The following is a 16,973-nucleotide window of genomic DNA, read 5'->3' on the forward strand; positions in this document are numbered from 1 at the left end:
AAAAAAAAAAAAAAAAAAAGAGGTTCTCTCGATTTTCTCACCCTTTTTTGTGCTCCATCTGCTGTTTGCAGTTAATATACAAGGGCTGGTGGCTTCTGAGCAGCTCAAGATATAAGAATTGGAATAGACCATAACCCAGAAAGCACATGTCAAATAATTGAAATACATTAAAACAGGAAACCAATTAACCTCCCTCCAAAAAGCCTTGAGCACGTCTTTTGCTGTCTTCTGAACAATCTTATACTTTCAGACAAATACTGAATATAGTATGTCTAGTTTTCTATATCACTCTTACTGGTTCAAAAATCACACAGCTGTCAAAATTGGAAGCTTCATAGCTAAACCCAAGACATCCAGGGAAGACAGGTCACAAACATGAGGTGTCATGGCTTCGCAGATGTACAGTGTACACAAAGCAGGATAACAAGAGGAAAAAGCTGGAGTTTCGGCAGCACACTCATTTTAGTTTAGAATTAGCCATGTGTAGTATGGGCTCTTTGTGGGAATGGAGAGATATATCCCAAAGGGGCTGTGTGCTAAGCTCAGCTCTCGAGTCCAGTCGAGGCTGTGCCAACTGGCTGTGTGATTGTCAACATTGCTTTACCTCTGCCTAATACCCCCCACCATGTGACACAAAATAAGAACAGCTGTGCCCTGCAAAGTTCAAGTGAGGTAATCTGTGTAAAGACTTTAGCTTGGTATCTGGCACAAGCTGAGTACATGACAGTAGCCAAGGATGCTGAAGGGAAAATGAAGGGACACCATTTTGTGTGAAATGGACCATTCAAATCCAAGACTTTTCTAAGAAAAAGGAATGGAGAGCTGTTTGGAGAATTCTATTGCTAACTAAAAAATGGTACAGTCATGGCTGGAGAGATGGCTCAGCGGTAAAGAGCACTGACTGCTCTTCCAGAGGTCCTGCATTCAATTCCCAGCAACCACATGGTGGCTCACAACCATTTGTAATGGGATCTGATGCCCTCTTCTGGTGTGTCTGAAGACAGTGACAGTGTACTCATAAATAATAAGTAAATAAATAAACATTTTTTAAAATGGTACATTCTTCTCTTAATGTGGCCTTGAATTAGTGAGAGATGCAAGTTGCAAACTGCAAGACAACTTTAAAGTGTAAAGTATACTTGATACATTTTTAAAAAATGGAACTATAGCAATTACAGAAAAGCTCATCTTAAGTCAAAGAAAGAAAGAAATGGCCAGAAAGGGGAAACAAAGAACCGAGAGAAATTAAAAATAAAACAATCTGCTTTAATTATTATGTCTAACATAAATGCCAATGGTCTAAATTTGCCAAGTAAAAGACAGTTACTATCAAAGTGGATATTTTTTAAAAGATTCAATGATGCACATTACCTGAAAAGATCCACTTTAGATGGTTCGATCTTTTTGAGAAGCCCACAGCCATGTCTTGCGTATTACCCTTTTCCTAAGCACCACTCTCTCCCTTAATGCCTGTGCTTAAATCTATAATAAAATCTATAATAAAATTGAATTTAACAAACTCAATTTTGGCTCAAAAAAAAAAAAAGATACTGGGAAGATGACTCCATCCGTAAAGCATAACACAAGCCCAAGGACCAGAGGATCCAAGGACCAGAGTTTGGATCCCTAACACCTAAGTAAAAATCCAGGCATAATGGGCAATCTTATAATCCCAGCACTGAGAAAGCTGAGACAGAAGGATTACAGGCCCTTGCTGGCACAGGTCTAACTGAATCAGGGAACTCTACTTTTAGTTACCTTTAAAAAATAGTAAGGTAGGGAACAATTGAGAAAGACACCCAGAGAACATCCCACAAATGTCTGAACCAGGAAAGAGAAAGAAGCTTGACCCAGCACAGACATGGAAAAAGACATGGAAATTACAGAGGTTGAGCCAGCTGATGTTGAACTAACTTCAGAGTTCAGATTAAGCCACAACATCTGACAATATCCTAAGGAATCAACGGACCCTCATCCAGGCATTGGAAAGGAAAGAGACATCACAATCAATGCATTGTCCACGCTCAACCATGAACATAGGGCAAAAATTCTACCCAGCTCCTGCCAGCCTAATAATCTTCATGTGCTATTTGATTCCAGGATTACAGGAGGCATTATCCACTGCAGGAGTACCTGAACAATCCTACCAGGACCTGTTCAGACGAAAGACAGCTTGGCTTATGAGACTGCACCTCTTCACATGGATGGGATCCATGTAAATGGATGGGAGCATACAGTCACTTCACTCGAGATGTCTGTCTTCCACTGCTTGGCCACACTATTGATTGGATTAGCTATCGGGTCATCTGAAAAGATGGTTCATAGTAGCTCCAAGCAAATTAAATGCAGATTCAAGACTCTCATGGTGACAACAGGGGAATCTGCAACTCACCAGATGTGTGATAACGTGTATCAGCCAGGTGCCACTGTGGACTGACTCAACTCACAACCTTGGGTTGCAAGTCTGCTCCTTGGCGCCTTGTCAACTAAGTTTAACTCCCCTGGTAAAGACCTTATGGAACAAACTTGCATGCTGGCATCATAAGCCCAAAAGACCACTTATGTACTGATTAAATAATGCCTAGATCAATGTATGGGTGGGACAATATCCTTACCACAGGTTGCCAAGTGAGATACCACCTTTCCTCTCAACAGAGAGGGATCTCCAGAAAAGTCTAGGGGGTTTGAACTTATTGGCACTCTAAGACACAGTGGTTCTATGAAGTTTGCCCCACAAGCATTTCCAAATATCTCCTCAGCAGCACTCTTTCGGAGCAAGAGAGAAAGTGCAACAACAATAGCATTTAAGGCTCCAGTGTTTCAACCCAACCCGATCATCACTTACAGAACTTCTACTTCCAAGGGTTCTGGAAGGACAAGTCTTAAGATCTGGAATTGGAGGAGAGATGAGTCCAAATGTTAAAGCTGTCCTGAAGTTAGTTGGTGTAACGGATTCTCTATCGACTGATGAACCAATGCTATAAAGAGAGAAAGGGGGAGGGGGAGAGAAAGACCCAGTGTCAACCTCTCCCACTCACTCTCTCTCTCTCTCTCTCTCTCTCTCTCTCTCTCTCTCTCTCTCTCTCTCTCACACACACACACACACCCACTCACACACACACCACACACCACACACACCACACATGAAAGAAGTCTACTTTAACAAGGACATAGATATATGTTAAAGCTAAAACAGATTTGTGGCAATTACACTACTGGAAAGGGCTGAAGTTGAATAACTTCAAAGCTGGCTTCAAAGCTAAGAAAGTTGTCAGTGACAAAGTGAAGCATTATATAATAATAAAAGATGTAGTTCAACAAGACATAAACAGTCTTTTGTATCCATCAAAGTATCAGAATACAGAAGGTAAAGATAGATAGCTGTTTTGGGCATTATGGTGCACACCTGTAATCCCAGCATGCAGGAAAGTGAGGGAGGAGGATCTTGAGTTTGAGGCCAGCAGAGGCTACATAGTGAGTTACAGGTTAGCCCAAGCTTTATACACATAGCAAGACCTTGTCTCAAAAAAATAAAAATAAAATAAAAAGTAGGTATACGGGAAGACATGGATGAACCCACTCTTACAGTGGGAGATATCAATGGTCTTTGTACTACTAAATGAGCATAATAATCAGCAAACAGATATGGATGCAGTGGAATTAAATGGCAATTTCAATCAACTGGATCCAACTGACATTTACAGAAAGCTTTATCCATCAGCAAAGAACTCAGAAGGGACAGTCACCAAGTTAGGCCACTTTCTAAACTATAAGACATACCTTAGCAAAGTTCAAAGTCATAAATCATATGTCTGTCCTCAGACAGAGTTACTACAATGATCAAGAATAGAAATGTAGCTGGGAGATCCAAAAATATTTGAAAACTCATATCTGAATAATATATGGCCCAGGGCTGAGATGTAGCTCAGTGGTAGATTGACTGTCTAAGCATGTTTAAGTCTCTAGATCCAATTCCCAGGACTATACACATGGAAATAAATTCAAAAACATATGGGTTAAAAAAAAAGTGTTCTACATTTCCAACCAACTGAAAACACTATTAAATCACAGGCTGTAGTGGAGCCATGCCTATATCCGATGTACATGTAGTAAAGAGCAAACATCAGCCATTTCCTTCTTCCAAAACCATCAAAGGAAGTCCAAGTTAGAGCAGAAGTTAATGAAGCTGGATATCACAAACCAGTGCCCAAAAGAGACAACCACACAAAAAGTCGGATGTGTTGAACAAATCGAGAAAACTGACAAGCCTCTCCCAAGCTAACTTAAGACACAAATTGCTAATATCAGAAATGAACAAGGAGACATCAATACCGATCCCATGAATATTACAAGGATAATAAAGGACTGGAATTATAGCTCAGAGATGGAGCACTCAAATTTTCGTGGGTGAGGCCCTGCTGGATTCCGTCTCCAGCACTCCAAAAAGAAAACAGGGTTGGATGAAGGAATGAACAAGTCTATGCCCAAGGGAAATAGACCAATTCCTTGAAAAGCACAATCTAGAGATATTTATGAATTAAAAAAAATAGGTCCCTTATCAATTAAAGAAGTAGAATCAATAATTAATAGGCCCTGTAAAACAGAAAGCACTCATACCCACTGGTGAATTCTTCCAAAAATTTATGGGGAAAATTACACCAATTTTCCATAATTCCTTCAGCAAATAGTAGCAAAGGGACTCCTTTTGAACTCAAAGTAAGAATCCGTCATTACCTAATAAATACCCAGACAGCCAAAGACATGGCAAGAAAGGGAAAAATAGAAGTATTTCTCACACATAAGACACTGGCAACAGAACAATCAACCAGAGACATGAAACAGCCAACCACAAGTACAGAATAACAAACCACTTGAAAGAAGGTGAGGACGAACCCTGATGATACAAAACCAGAGCAAGTCGCACTGAGCAGCAGGTCTAAGCAGGGTGCTAGCAATGCTTTCCATGAAGAACACGCAAAACCAACCTTCATACAAGAAAAGCCAGCAATGTCTGTTTATTACATGCCGGATAAGAAAGCAGAACTAAACAAGGAAGAACTTCAGCTTTCTGTGCATACTACATCTCAGAGATCTAGAACCATCTGCCTCTACTCCAGAGAAAGCAGCTGGCAAAGAGTCCCAGGGCCACAAAGCGCGGCGTGAACACAGCGCAAGAGTTAACTGCTCAAATAAAATCAACAGGATAGGAGAGAAAAAGAAACTAGCACCAGCAAATGGATAGTACAAAGAACTGCCAAGGGGCAGGGACTCCACCAAGAACAGTGAGAGTGCATAGAAAAATGGCTACGTGACACAAAAAGAAAGAAAAAAAAAACTAGAAATCACAAGATTTCAAAATTTCATACAAGTCTGAAGATTTTGTCAAGGGGAAAAAATAATCAAGAATAATCATTTATCAAGGAAGGTCCTAAGCAAAATGTAACCACAAGATTCCACAAGATAAAGTGACAATACAAAATACTTGGGACTATAGTCCCAAATTTTCTAACCTTTCTAGCTGTCCAGACTATCAGTCTGAAGGAAGGAAAGGCATCTTTTCAGATGTCTATGTAAGCCCTCAGATATTTTTCCTAATGTGGGCCAGTTATCACAAAACCATGGAGCAGGCTGTTCTTTGTACACCTGAGGAGGCAAGTGAAAAGAAAGGTGAGTTCAGATCATCAGTGAACAGGGTACAGAATGTGACAGAAATTCCAAGGCTAAGAATGAATACTGTCCAGTTGGCCTAGGAATGTACGTGTTCATTTCAAACTAAGATGGAGGACGGACATAAAGGGCAAGCGGTGATGTGGCAGGGAGCTCTCTGGTAGAAAACCAGATGTGTCCACCCTTAACAGAGAAGTTTACAATCCTATACTAGCATTTCAACAAAGAAAGTTATTATGGACACACTGAAACACAAATGGAAGTTTGAGACAATCCCCCCCCAAAAGAAAACAATACTGAGAAAATTATCATCGCAAAATAAAATCCTATGAGAGGTGATGGTGTCTCTCTGTTGCCAGTAGTGTGTATTTTACAAGCCCTGGAGCTAAGATTATAGACTTCATATTCTTTTTAAAAATAAAATCAAAAATAAAATTTTCAAAAGGAAAACACAGAATGAGCACCCCCAAAAAGGAGACAAAAAATAGAGATGACTTGATCCCTGAAAGAAGCCAGACATGTGAAGTAAGAGCTATATTTACACGATTCGTTACCAGTGTACACACAAGTCTATGCAGCACAAAGAAACTAAACCTCAAGTAGAAAGCCTGCTGATCCGGTAAGGGCAGAGTGCGCACAGTCAGGAAAAGCTGGAGCTTCACAGGGGCGATGTTCAAGAGGCTGAGGTTAAACTGCACAGAAGCAGCACCAGTGTGCAAGGAAAGCACCAGAAAGATGGACTCGGGTCCTGGTCCAACGCCAAGTGGACACTTCATCTTTTCCAAGGACCCATCTAAATATATCTGCTAAATTTAGGAAGCCCCTACAAGCCAACACAGCAGCAAAACTCAGCAACTTCTGGACAGTATCCAATGCACGCATGGCAGGAAACGGGAGAAGAGAAAAAAAACTGAATTTCACCAGTACCCAAGAATCCAAGCTTAAAATGTGAAAGTGCAATCAAGGGTCGGAGACAGAACAAGCATTTATCTCACAAGATGCTTGTGTGTAGAATAGTTTTAAAAATTCATACAACTTATTAACAAGCCCAGTTTTCAAATAGCCAGTGTGCCTGGATGACTGCATCTCCTAAGATCTGGAAATGGCCAGTGATCACAGTAAACGGTGTTCAGTACCTTTGGCAATAGGAGACAAAAGCAGTAACATAGTACTCTGTCCTCTGCACACCACTGGGATTGTTATTAAGCGAAAGTGTAGACATCAAGCATGTTGTAGAAAAATTGGAACCTGTACTTGTTGGTAACGCAACAGAGAAAACAGCTTGGTAGCCCCTCATAATGTGCAACACAACTCCTGTAGGACCCATCATCTTCATTTCTAGAGGACAACTCGGGGGAAGTGAAAACATTTTATCCTACTGAAAAAGTATATATGGATGGCCCTGGTCCTGGACTATGACACTCACTCCATCCCTGGTACATGCTTCCTTTTGCAAACACCCATAACCTGAGTCCAGGTTATGAACAAAGCCAAGAGTGGAGGGTAGCCTACAGGAAGCCTGGGCTAGTGCTCTTCAAGACTGCCAGTGTTATTAAAATTAATAAAAGATAAAAACTGAAAAACTACCTACATTTGCAGGGCCACAAAAGATACAACAAATAACTGTACCATGGCGCCATGGGTGGGATGCTGAAACAGAAAAGGGACATTAACAGAACACCTTTGTAGAATCTGAAAGCCTGGGATGAGCAGCAAGATGCTCAGGTCAGAATCTAAACTTGGGAAATGCCCAACAGGAAGGTAAAACGCTAACACTTGGGACAACCGAATGAAGGACTATGTAGAAACTGTTCTTTTTGCATACTTGTGTAAGCCTAAGATTCTTCCAAAACTCTCCGTTTTCATTTCTTATTTTTCTTTAAGTAAGGTGAGTATAACCCTTTCAACAATGCTGACTGTTGGAAGTCAGTAGTACAACATGCCCAAAATTCTTATCACTCCACCTTAGAATACTACACTACCCCCAGAATATACACAAATTCAACTATGAGAGCCTCAATTTACTGTCGCATATAGATATGGTTTTTTTGATAAAGTTACTCTCAGACATGCTTCATAGAAATGAATTGAGCCAGGAAGAAAACTCTGTGGAGTGCCATCGCTTTTACTCTCGTTGCTCAGAGGATTAGATGGGAAATACCCACTCAGGGAGCCAAGCACAATTCGTTCACCTAAATAAGCCAGGAGGACAGAGCAGGCAAGGTGGAGAAAGGGGGACTTTTAGGGGACAGGAAAGGGGAAGAAAGTCAACATGTCCTCGTCAGCGGAACAGAGTGCGGATGGCCATGGTAGACCTCCTAAGGCTACATCACTTCAGAGCACCCACCTTGTATCATTCTGGCCCAGGAGAGCCGGTTACCCAGTAGACGCCTGTTAAGACTTGCTGTCGGTCAAGTTAGACTTCTGGGTCTCGTGTTCCAGCTCAGAGACTTCAGTGGGCCAAGTCAACAAATTCTTTCACAAGCAGCTGAGTGCCCCTTTTATGTGATTTTTGTCTTAGGATATATTCTTTAGAGCTATTATGTGATGTATCCCATGTGCCCCTAATGAGGGGTTTTCTATGAGCCCTAATATTTTATATGCCTGTTAAGACATCCCTCTAATCCCCATCTAAAGACTTCATAACCGCACCACAATGGCTCCGCCCGCCATTCATGACACTCACCCAGTAGGCCAAGCCTGCCTCAACCCCGACTCCTACAACAGTGCTTCAGGAGATTGTCCCAACACACCCCTACCACAGAATGAACAGCTGAAAGCTCCTTAATTGGGCTACAAGAAGCACTGCCAGATTGCTTCCATTATAACTGATCTAGCATCTCCTCTCCAGCCACTTTCCACATATCCTTACCAGCTCTTAGCACTGGATATTTCTCTAACCCAGGCCAACATGGGAGTAAATAGTTTTTTCTCCTTAATTTCATTTCCTCTTATTACCATTAATTCAGACTTTCAATTACAAAGTCAATCAGTAATTGACAAGGATTGAAAATGGATGCTAAAAAAATACAAAAAAAGCACAACAAATTTTTTCAAAGGATTCATATGGAACTTTTCTATAGCTGGAGATTTATAATATCTAAGGTTAAAGCATCCTGAGTAGGAGGTGGGGATGTAGCTCAGTTGGTAGAGTGTTTGGACATCATGTTAAAAAAAAAAAAAAAAACACCCAGTACCACAGAAACAAGGCATGGTGGTACATGCCAGCAATCTCAGCACTTGGGAGGTAGAGGCAGAAGGATCGGAAGTTCAAGGTCATCCTCAGCTACATAGCAAGACTGAGGTCGGCCAAGAATACATGAGACCCTCTCTCAAAAGAAAACAAAAAAACTCTGAGATGCAATTAGCCCAGGAGACTTTATAGGTAGTCACATGAGTGCTATGGCCAGTCTCCAAGTACCATGGTGTGAATGTGTTTGCTGCGTAAGCAAAACATTATGACAGAATTCCAGAAGAGTGGTTTCTAGGGCTTGGGACTGGGAAATCTGAAGCCACCTAGAAAAGATAAAAATGGAGGGAGCAGCCCCTGGGGGAGAGGAGAATTCTGAAGAACACTAGGCAGGGGCCATGTCCGGTCAGGGTCCTTGTTTGGGATTCTAGACTATCGTCCAGTAAGATGCTGCCATTGCTGAGTACTGCACAAAGTATGGGTGTAATCGGCATTGATTTACAACATCATGTGGTTCTATAATCACCAATCACATTCTCACCTAAGACATTAGGTGGCATTGCCACAAACAACATTAGTAGGCTTTGACTAATAACAGAAGCCATGTAGGACACAAAAAGAAATAGAAAAAAATGCTAAGCAGAATGTCAATAAATCAGCATCATGGGAGTTGGGGGGGGGAAGGAAGGAGAGAGAGGGAGGGAGGGAGGGAGGAAGGGAGGCTTTTGTAAGACAAATAATATGAGGAATAGCCAAAATATTTTCCAATTCTCGTGAAAACCACTCAGCTCACAGAGATAAGAAGCTCAATGGATGCCCCTCTCCAACACCACATCACCCTCAAATTTCTCAAAACCAGTAGCAGACTGCTCTAAAAGCAACCAGACTCATAAAACACATAAGTGCCCAGCAGTTTGCCAGGAGAGGCTATACAGCAGTTGGAGTCGGGCAGAGAGCATAGATGCAGGCCACCTTGCTCTACCCACAGCAAGTATCTTTCAAAGGCAAAATGAAGATGTTTTAAGTCACACAACAGCTTAAAGAAACAACAAAAGGAATTGATCACCAGAACAATCCTGCTAGACAAAATAATTCCTGTAGTCAGAAGGGCAAATGGCACGGTACAGGAACCTGGCCCTACACAGAAGCAACAAAGAACAAAAATAAATTGCAAAGCTTCCAGCTTAACATGACATGATTTTCCAGTTTTTTTGTTCAGCTTCCCAGAAAATAACAGTGTTCAAAGCAAATGAGCAGTGGCCACTGGCATAAGTGTAAAGCCTCAAGACTATTCATTAAAAAAAAAAAAATTAGTACTCAAAAACTAAGCAACAAACATATTGTCACAAACACAGGCACAAGTGTAAGAGGCAAGTGGGCAGGTATGATGTTAGCTACCTCTGGTGGCTTTGTCCCATCTGCTACATCTGTGCCCATGTCATACTAGTTGTTAAATATTTTGAATATTAACCCTCAAAACAAAAAACCATAACAAAGGCCGAGAGACTATAAGCATAAAACCCCATTCCCACCCATTTCAGGAATGAACAGTGAGCAAAGGCTTAGGTGGTTGAAGTTTTGGGCAATTCTCTATTTCCATATGTGCATGCTACTATGTTTTCTTTCACTCTTTCCCTGATGTGTGTGTGCACACACACACAATACAGCCCAAGTGTTCCTGTGCTCTGCTATTTGTGTCATGGAGTCAACCTGTCCTTCACTAAGGGCCAGGCTTTAGGAATGAAAGCATGTGGTTTCCATGTCAAGTCCATGTCATACAAATCAAACTCCCTCAGCTGTGTGGTGAAGCACTCTGAGCAGCCCCATGGAGAGACCCAGGAGTCAAGGAGCTAAGGTTCCTGGGACAGCTAAGACCAGTTTCCAGATGATCTGGAAAATGGATGCGCGTGTCCCACATAGATGTTCACATCACTGCCTCGGCCGATGCCTTAAACGTCATGAAGTGTCTACAGACAGCACCACTGGGCCCACAAGTCTTTAATTCCTGGCCCACCAAGGACACTCGAGACAATAAGCAACTCTTCTTATCCAGGAGTGCTGAACTTTAGGTAACTGTTGTCAAAAGAAGAAACAAATCTTACAGTTGGGATGCTACTGCCAAGGGGGGCAAAAAAAAAACCCTAAACATTTGCTCTGATGTTCATCTCGAGTCTCCATGTGCTGAAGTGATGGACTTAGCCAACAATGTTGTTAGTTACACTTTAGGGAAAGTCGTAGGTGGCAAGTGCAGCCTAGTGGAAAGAAGGCAGATCACTAGGATGCGTGCAACTGAAGGGGATAGAGGAACTTAGCCCTAACCGTTCCTCATCTATCTCTTGCCTACCATCAGGCCAGCAGCTCATCTCTGCCACAAGCAATTTGCCATGATGTTTTCTGCATTGCCACAGGCCCACAAACGATGGAGCCAGGCCGCCACAGACTGAAGCCTCTGAAACTCTGAGCCAAAAGAAATCTTTCCACCTGATCAATTTCGTCATATCTCTGGGATGTTACCCCAGGGACAGAAAGCTGACCACACCTACACCCTACGGATGGGACAGCAGGCAGATGTATGCTGGGGCAGATGTCTAGGATTGTCATTCCCAGGCTTTGGGGAGATTGCAAAGCTTTGGTGATATCTGAAAAGTCAGTAAGGACACATGGGAGCTGAAGAGACTCTGTAGAGGCAGAAAGCTTAACCACATTGCATTGCCATGTCCCCAAGAAATCACTAGGATACTAAGGTAAACAGCAGGATTTTTGAATCACTAATATCTAACTGGAGGGGCAGAGATATGCTGAAGGAAAGCTATCTAAAGGATTCAGAGACTTACATTTGAAAAAAAAAATATATCCCTGGCCTTTCCAAGACTGTAAAGGAAACCTGAGAAATGGTTCTTGAGCGAAGATCTTTCTGGGAGGGAGCCCACTGAAAAGAATCCACTCTGAAGCTTCCCAGGCAGCATTTACAAACCGGGCTTCTGCCAGCGTCTCTGGGATCTCCTTCAAGTCCAACAGCAGGAAGCTCTCCTGGGTTACAAAGGCACTGCCCTCTGCCAGGCTCTGCAGCAGTCTGGAGTGAAGAGAGGCTTAGTCTGAAAGCCTTGTAAATGTGGCATTTGTCCTACAGAACTAGCCCATTTAAGCAGGAGATTCATAGGGCTAGAAGGGAGTTTGACAGGAGCAGCCCCCCAGCCCCATCCCCCAGTCCCACCCCCATCTGTTTGGATGTCAAGTGACTGAGATGATACCGAACCAAAAGTGATCTCTGACCTTTCAGATTATCATCAGACAAGATGCCTGTTAAATCATGTGACAAGCAAGTACTAACCGCCAATTAGAATCATGCAAACAAAGATAGAGGCTATCTAGCCAGCAAAGCAGAGAAAGACACCGAAAGAACTGCTTCTGGTGAGCCAGGAGAGAAATCTTCTTCAAGGCACGTTTTAAGATGAGTCCAATGGCTTTGGAACTACCTCCTTGTGGACAGAGGGGGCCTGTGGCAGTTACCTTCGGTCTGTCCCCCACAAACACTCCCAATGTGAGGAACTTGACCCCAGCAACCTTAATCACATGATGTCACCCTAGAGTTGCCTGGGTGAGGACTTTTGCTGAGAGGAAACTCGTGAAGGAGGAGGCAGGTCAGATTAAAAAATAAAAAATTCCATTTTGCCCATGGAAAGCACGAGGGGTCGGAGGGTGAGGTAGGGTACCACCTGGGATCCTGGTATTCAGACCCTGTGGGATCCTTCCACAGCCTTGGGGACAGACAACAGGCATTTTCCCTGTTCTCATGCTTTCCTGGATTACCCATTCTCTCAAAACTGGAACACGCCAGCAATCTTCCAGCGATCCCTGATAGCAAAGGAGTAGCAACACAATCAGCAAGGGCTGCTCTCAACGTGCCAGGCACGAGAGACATTTTGACATCTTGCTAGCTGCTCTCAACGTGCCAGGCACGTGAGACATTGTGACATTGTTTTAAACACCCACCAAATACACAGGGTTTCTTGTGTCGTGGCAGATGTGTGATAGCTTTTAAAATGTGGAGCAAAGGATCCCCAAAACCAAAGAGCAGAAATGGGAGGTACTGTGGATTTGACAATGGGTGGAAGCCAGCATGCCTCCCCCTTCCCACTTCTACCTCCACCTCTGCCCTCATCTCCCCTCCCCCACTTCCAAGCAGATATAAAGCTCTCTCTTTGTTTTTTCTTTCTTTTTTTTTTTTCCACCACAGCCATGGGACCTGAACACATTTCCTTACAAATCTTTGTTCAGAGAGGAAACTTCTAAGGGATTTAGTGCCAAGAGGCAGCTCGGGTTTTGACCTAAGTGGGGTCATAATGAATTCCCACTTAAAAAAAAAAAAATCCTGCTTTCAAACTTAAAATGTATAAGGCCTTTTGGGGCAAATGCAAATAATGTCTCACTTTTTTTTTTTTAAAGAAAAATCATTTTCAAGGGTTGCCATTGGAATTTTTATGGGTGGTTCCCAAAGAAAAACATTAGTTCTGGTGAGAGGGGAAAAAATGTAAAGCAGATGTAGCCACATGGAGGGAAAATGAGAATATTACTCCACTCTTTATCATGTATACTGCAATAAAATGGATTTAGTCGCCATTCCATTTTAATAACAGCAAAGTGAAAAGGTTTTTTAATTTATCTTTAAAATAAAATCACACCATCTCCCCCCTTCTTCTCTCTCCAACCCTTCCCATGATCCCTGCTCCCTCTCAAATCCATCGCTTCTTTTTTTAAATAATAGTTACATATACATATATCTAAATTAATAAGTATGCAAATACAACCTTCTGAGTCTGTTTAATGTTGTTTGTATGTATTTGTTTTTAGGGCTAGCCACTGGGTGTTTAACAGCCAATCAGAGCTTTATCCCTGAGAAGTAAGTCCTTCCTCCCTCAGGCGGCTGTTTATTGTCCAGAGCAGACCCAGCCCACTTCAGAAAGCCACAAATGGTCAAAACGCAGAGAACAGTTGATTTTGTCGTCCAGCCCCAGCTTCATCTACAATAGAATCCCTACCCTGAGGCTTAGGGCTAACACCAAGGAGGACCTATAAGAAAGAGCCAGAGGACTAGGAAGACTGTTGCTATGAAATTGCATCTTCTAGACTCGACAGGGAACAGCCACGGAATTTCAACAATACAGCTGCCTAAACAAGACCGAGCAACCGCCGACGACGTTGACAAGGTTTTAGGTTTATCTACCCTCACACCTCTCTACCACAGAGGCATTTCTAACTTTTCTTCTCCTTTTCCAATGTCCAGTTAATCTAGGCCCATTTGCTATTACATCTGACGAGATTTTATTCTTTTATGTCTCTATTACACATTGTCAACAGTCTCTGAGGGTTTCTGAGAAAATGTATCATCAGGAGGAGGAGGAAAATATGGGGTTTTGTATCCCCTGTAGCTACTTGAACGTTCTTTTGAACCCACCCTTCCCCAGATAACGGCGGGGGTGGGGAGAACATTTGAACATGATATTGCACATTATGACAGCTCTCACCCCATTAAGTGACATCTTTTGGATGAACTTCTAAAAATGAGCATCTGCTGCCTCCAATTAGTGAACTTCTCTGTCCTTCTTGGGGGTCCAGTGAGGGGTGGCCAGGTCCCCTGTGGCAGGAAAAGCCAACCAACCTCCCCAGTCTCGATGCTAAGGCAGAGAAAGGGTGCACGCAGCTGATTCTCTTGGTGAGGTGCTCTGATCCCAGCCCCAGAAGCCTCCTCTGTTAGGAGTCCCTCCCAAAGAGCTCTGCCACCTGCCCTTACTGACAACTCTTCCCTGGCTCCAGCTGGGGCTCTCCTTGTTGCAGTAAAATACTCACCCCATCCCTCATCCAGGTAGCTAACATGGATACTTCTAGGACAAGATCTTCACAAGACTCAGGGATCCACGCTGCGCCTCAGCCATGGTTCTAAGGCTGCGTACCCAATGCTGCTTCAGCATTCCATAAGCTTGCCTTACATTTCCCTTCCTCCCTGCCCTGCCTCCTGGGAGTGTCTAAGGGTAAGGAGATTACCTCACCTCCAACTGGAGAAATTGTAACCAGCCCATATGAGCCCACCCTCCCACTGGAAGCTGTAGGGAACAGAGGCCATAGAATGTAGGCATTGTTTTCAAGAATCTTGGCTGTAAAGGAGGGTAGGGAAGAGATGGGCTGCTGGGTGAGGACCACAAATCCATCATTGAGGAAGAGAACCTGGCTCCCCTTTCCAAATGAGGCAGATATAAGTTAAATACATAGAAGAACTGGTCCTGTGGGTGACCCACAGTCAGCATGCATCTGCCCCAATACATACTAGCACACCCCACAGCTCATCTTCCTCTGTTCAAGAGAGAAGCAGAGTCACTGGCTCAGACTGTGGCAGCCACAGTGGTAGAAACAGATAGCAGGCTGACCTGAGGAGCCAAGAAGATTAGTGGCTTCTGGGCTGCATAGCAGGCAATAGAGAACAACATACACTGGATTCCCAGATGACTTTGGCCAAGGCAAATTTAGGGGGACTATAGCCTAGAAGGGTGTGTGTGTGTGTGTGTGTGTGTGTGTGTGTGTGTGTGTGTGTGTTAGTTATACATTTCTGAGCAAACCCAGCCACCAGATCCTATTTTTACAAAGACAACAAATAGGCCTTTATGTCTGGCAATGTGGTATATCAGCCAATCCTGGATGCCTGCTTTTACCACATGGGCTCCAGTAGGTCGGGTAAAGATGCTGCATGCCAAGCCCCCGTGAGACAGGATGGTGCTGCCTGCAACAGATAGGTGGAAAGGTCTTAGAAATCAACTAGCCAAACACGATTGTCCCATAGGAAAACTCTAATGCAAGACAAACCGCTTGAACTCAAAGTCAGATCTCCTGAGCCTCTATGCTTCATGACTCCCCAGTGGTAGATTTAGGAGGGTAAAGATACACCCTGTGACTTGGGCTACCCTACCGACTTCACTAGCACCTGCCATAGGTAAAGCTGCCTAGTAGAAACACTTGATTTTTTTTTTTTTTAAACAATGTGTCTCCCTATTTACTGACAAAACTTAAGAGCCCAGAGTTCTATATAAAGAACAATGGTACCTTTGGATTTTGAAGAAGCTGAATTCTAGGTTTGGACAAAATGATTTCTTCCTTAGAAGTATACATAATGCCTTCATAGAAGCAGGGGATGGAGGGATGGGGTAGGGGGTTTCAGGAGGATAACATGTGAAATGTAAAGAAAATACCAATAAAAAAAAAATTTATTCGGGTGGTGGTGGCGCATGCCTTTAATCCCAGCACTTGGGAGGCAAAGGCAGGCGGATTTCTGAGTTCGAGGCCAGCCTGGTCTACAGAGTGAGTTCCAGGACAGCCAGGGTTACACAGAGAAACTTTGTCTCAAAAGAAAAAAAAAAAAAAAAGAAAAAAAAAGTGTACATAAGCAGCAGCATTCTGACCTAAGCCAGCAGAGGGCGCGCTGCTCTGCTCTTTTCCCAGCACAGTGTGGGTTTAATGTAGCAAAAACAGGCTTTGATATCTCCCTACCAATAAATACCAACAGTTTCAGATGGTTTGTTCACTTAGCTCCCTTTGTCCTAATAGAGAGGTCAAAAGACAAACGGGTGTCTGGGTCTGGGAAACAAAGTTCAGTACAATGGGAGGGAAAAAAATAAAATAAAACGGGGGGGGGGGGCAGAGGTCTCTATGCTGCAGGTTGGAAAACATAATTCTGATATCATAGCAGAAAGAAAAACATGTTCCAACTTTAAGAATGTGCATAGCAAACTCAATGTCTAGTGTTGAAAATTAACAATCCACAGACCCAGAGAGGCTAAGTAACCCAGAGGGCTCAAGAGGGAGACACATGAATCTTCCTGGGGAAGTAGATTTTGTGTGTGGACTGGAGATAAGCGGGGATGAGAACAGGAGAGACCAGGCAGGGGCTGGGAAGGACAGAGGGAGAGAGTACTGGGAGAGACAGGCAACTGGAATTGGAGAGCGGTTGGGGGGAGGGGCACGATATAGAAACCTAGTTGCAGTGGAAACTCCCTGGAATCTATGAGAGTAACCATAGCAAATTCTCCTAGTAATGGGGGATTCGGCATCCGAACTGACCATCTTCTAT

At 43.2% G+C, this 16,973-nt stretch overlaps 2 long non-coding RNA genes across 2 annotated transcripts in view; both read right to left on the reverse strand.

The window, feature by feature from the left end:
• The window catches only part of LOC116087289, a 46,942-nt gene extending 38,122 nt beyond the window's left edge, over positions 1-8,820 (reverse strand). Inside the window, exon 1 of the long non-coding RNA XR_004117348.1 lies at positions 8,015-8,820. This is a non-coding gene — a long non-coding RNA (uncharacterized LOC116087289). The remainder of the gene's footprint in view (positions 1-8,014) is intronic.
• A 2,024-nt stretch (positions 8,821-10,844) lies between these two features.
• On the reverse strand, positions 10,845-16,118 carry LOC116087290. Its single transcript, XR_004117349.1, has 2 exons — positions 14,705-16,118; positions 10,845-14,532 (listed from the first exon to the last, which is right to left on the reverse strand). It is a non-coding gene; the product is annotated as an uncharacterized LOC116087290 (long non-coding RNA).
• Positions 16,119-16,973: the final 855 nt, after the last annotated feature.

The sequence above is a fragment of the Mastomys coucha genome, unplaced genomic scaffold (assembly GCF_008632895.1).
Source record: "Mastomys coucha isolate ucsf_1 unplaced genomic scaffold, UCSF_Mcou_1 pScaffold13, whole genome shotgun sequence".
Classification (NCBI taxonomy): domain Eukaryota; kingdom Metazoa; phylum Chordata; class Mammalia; order Rodentia; family Muridae; genus Mastomys; species Mastomys coucha.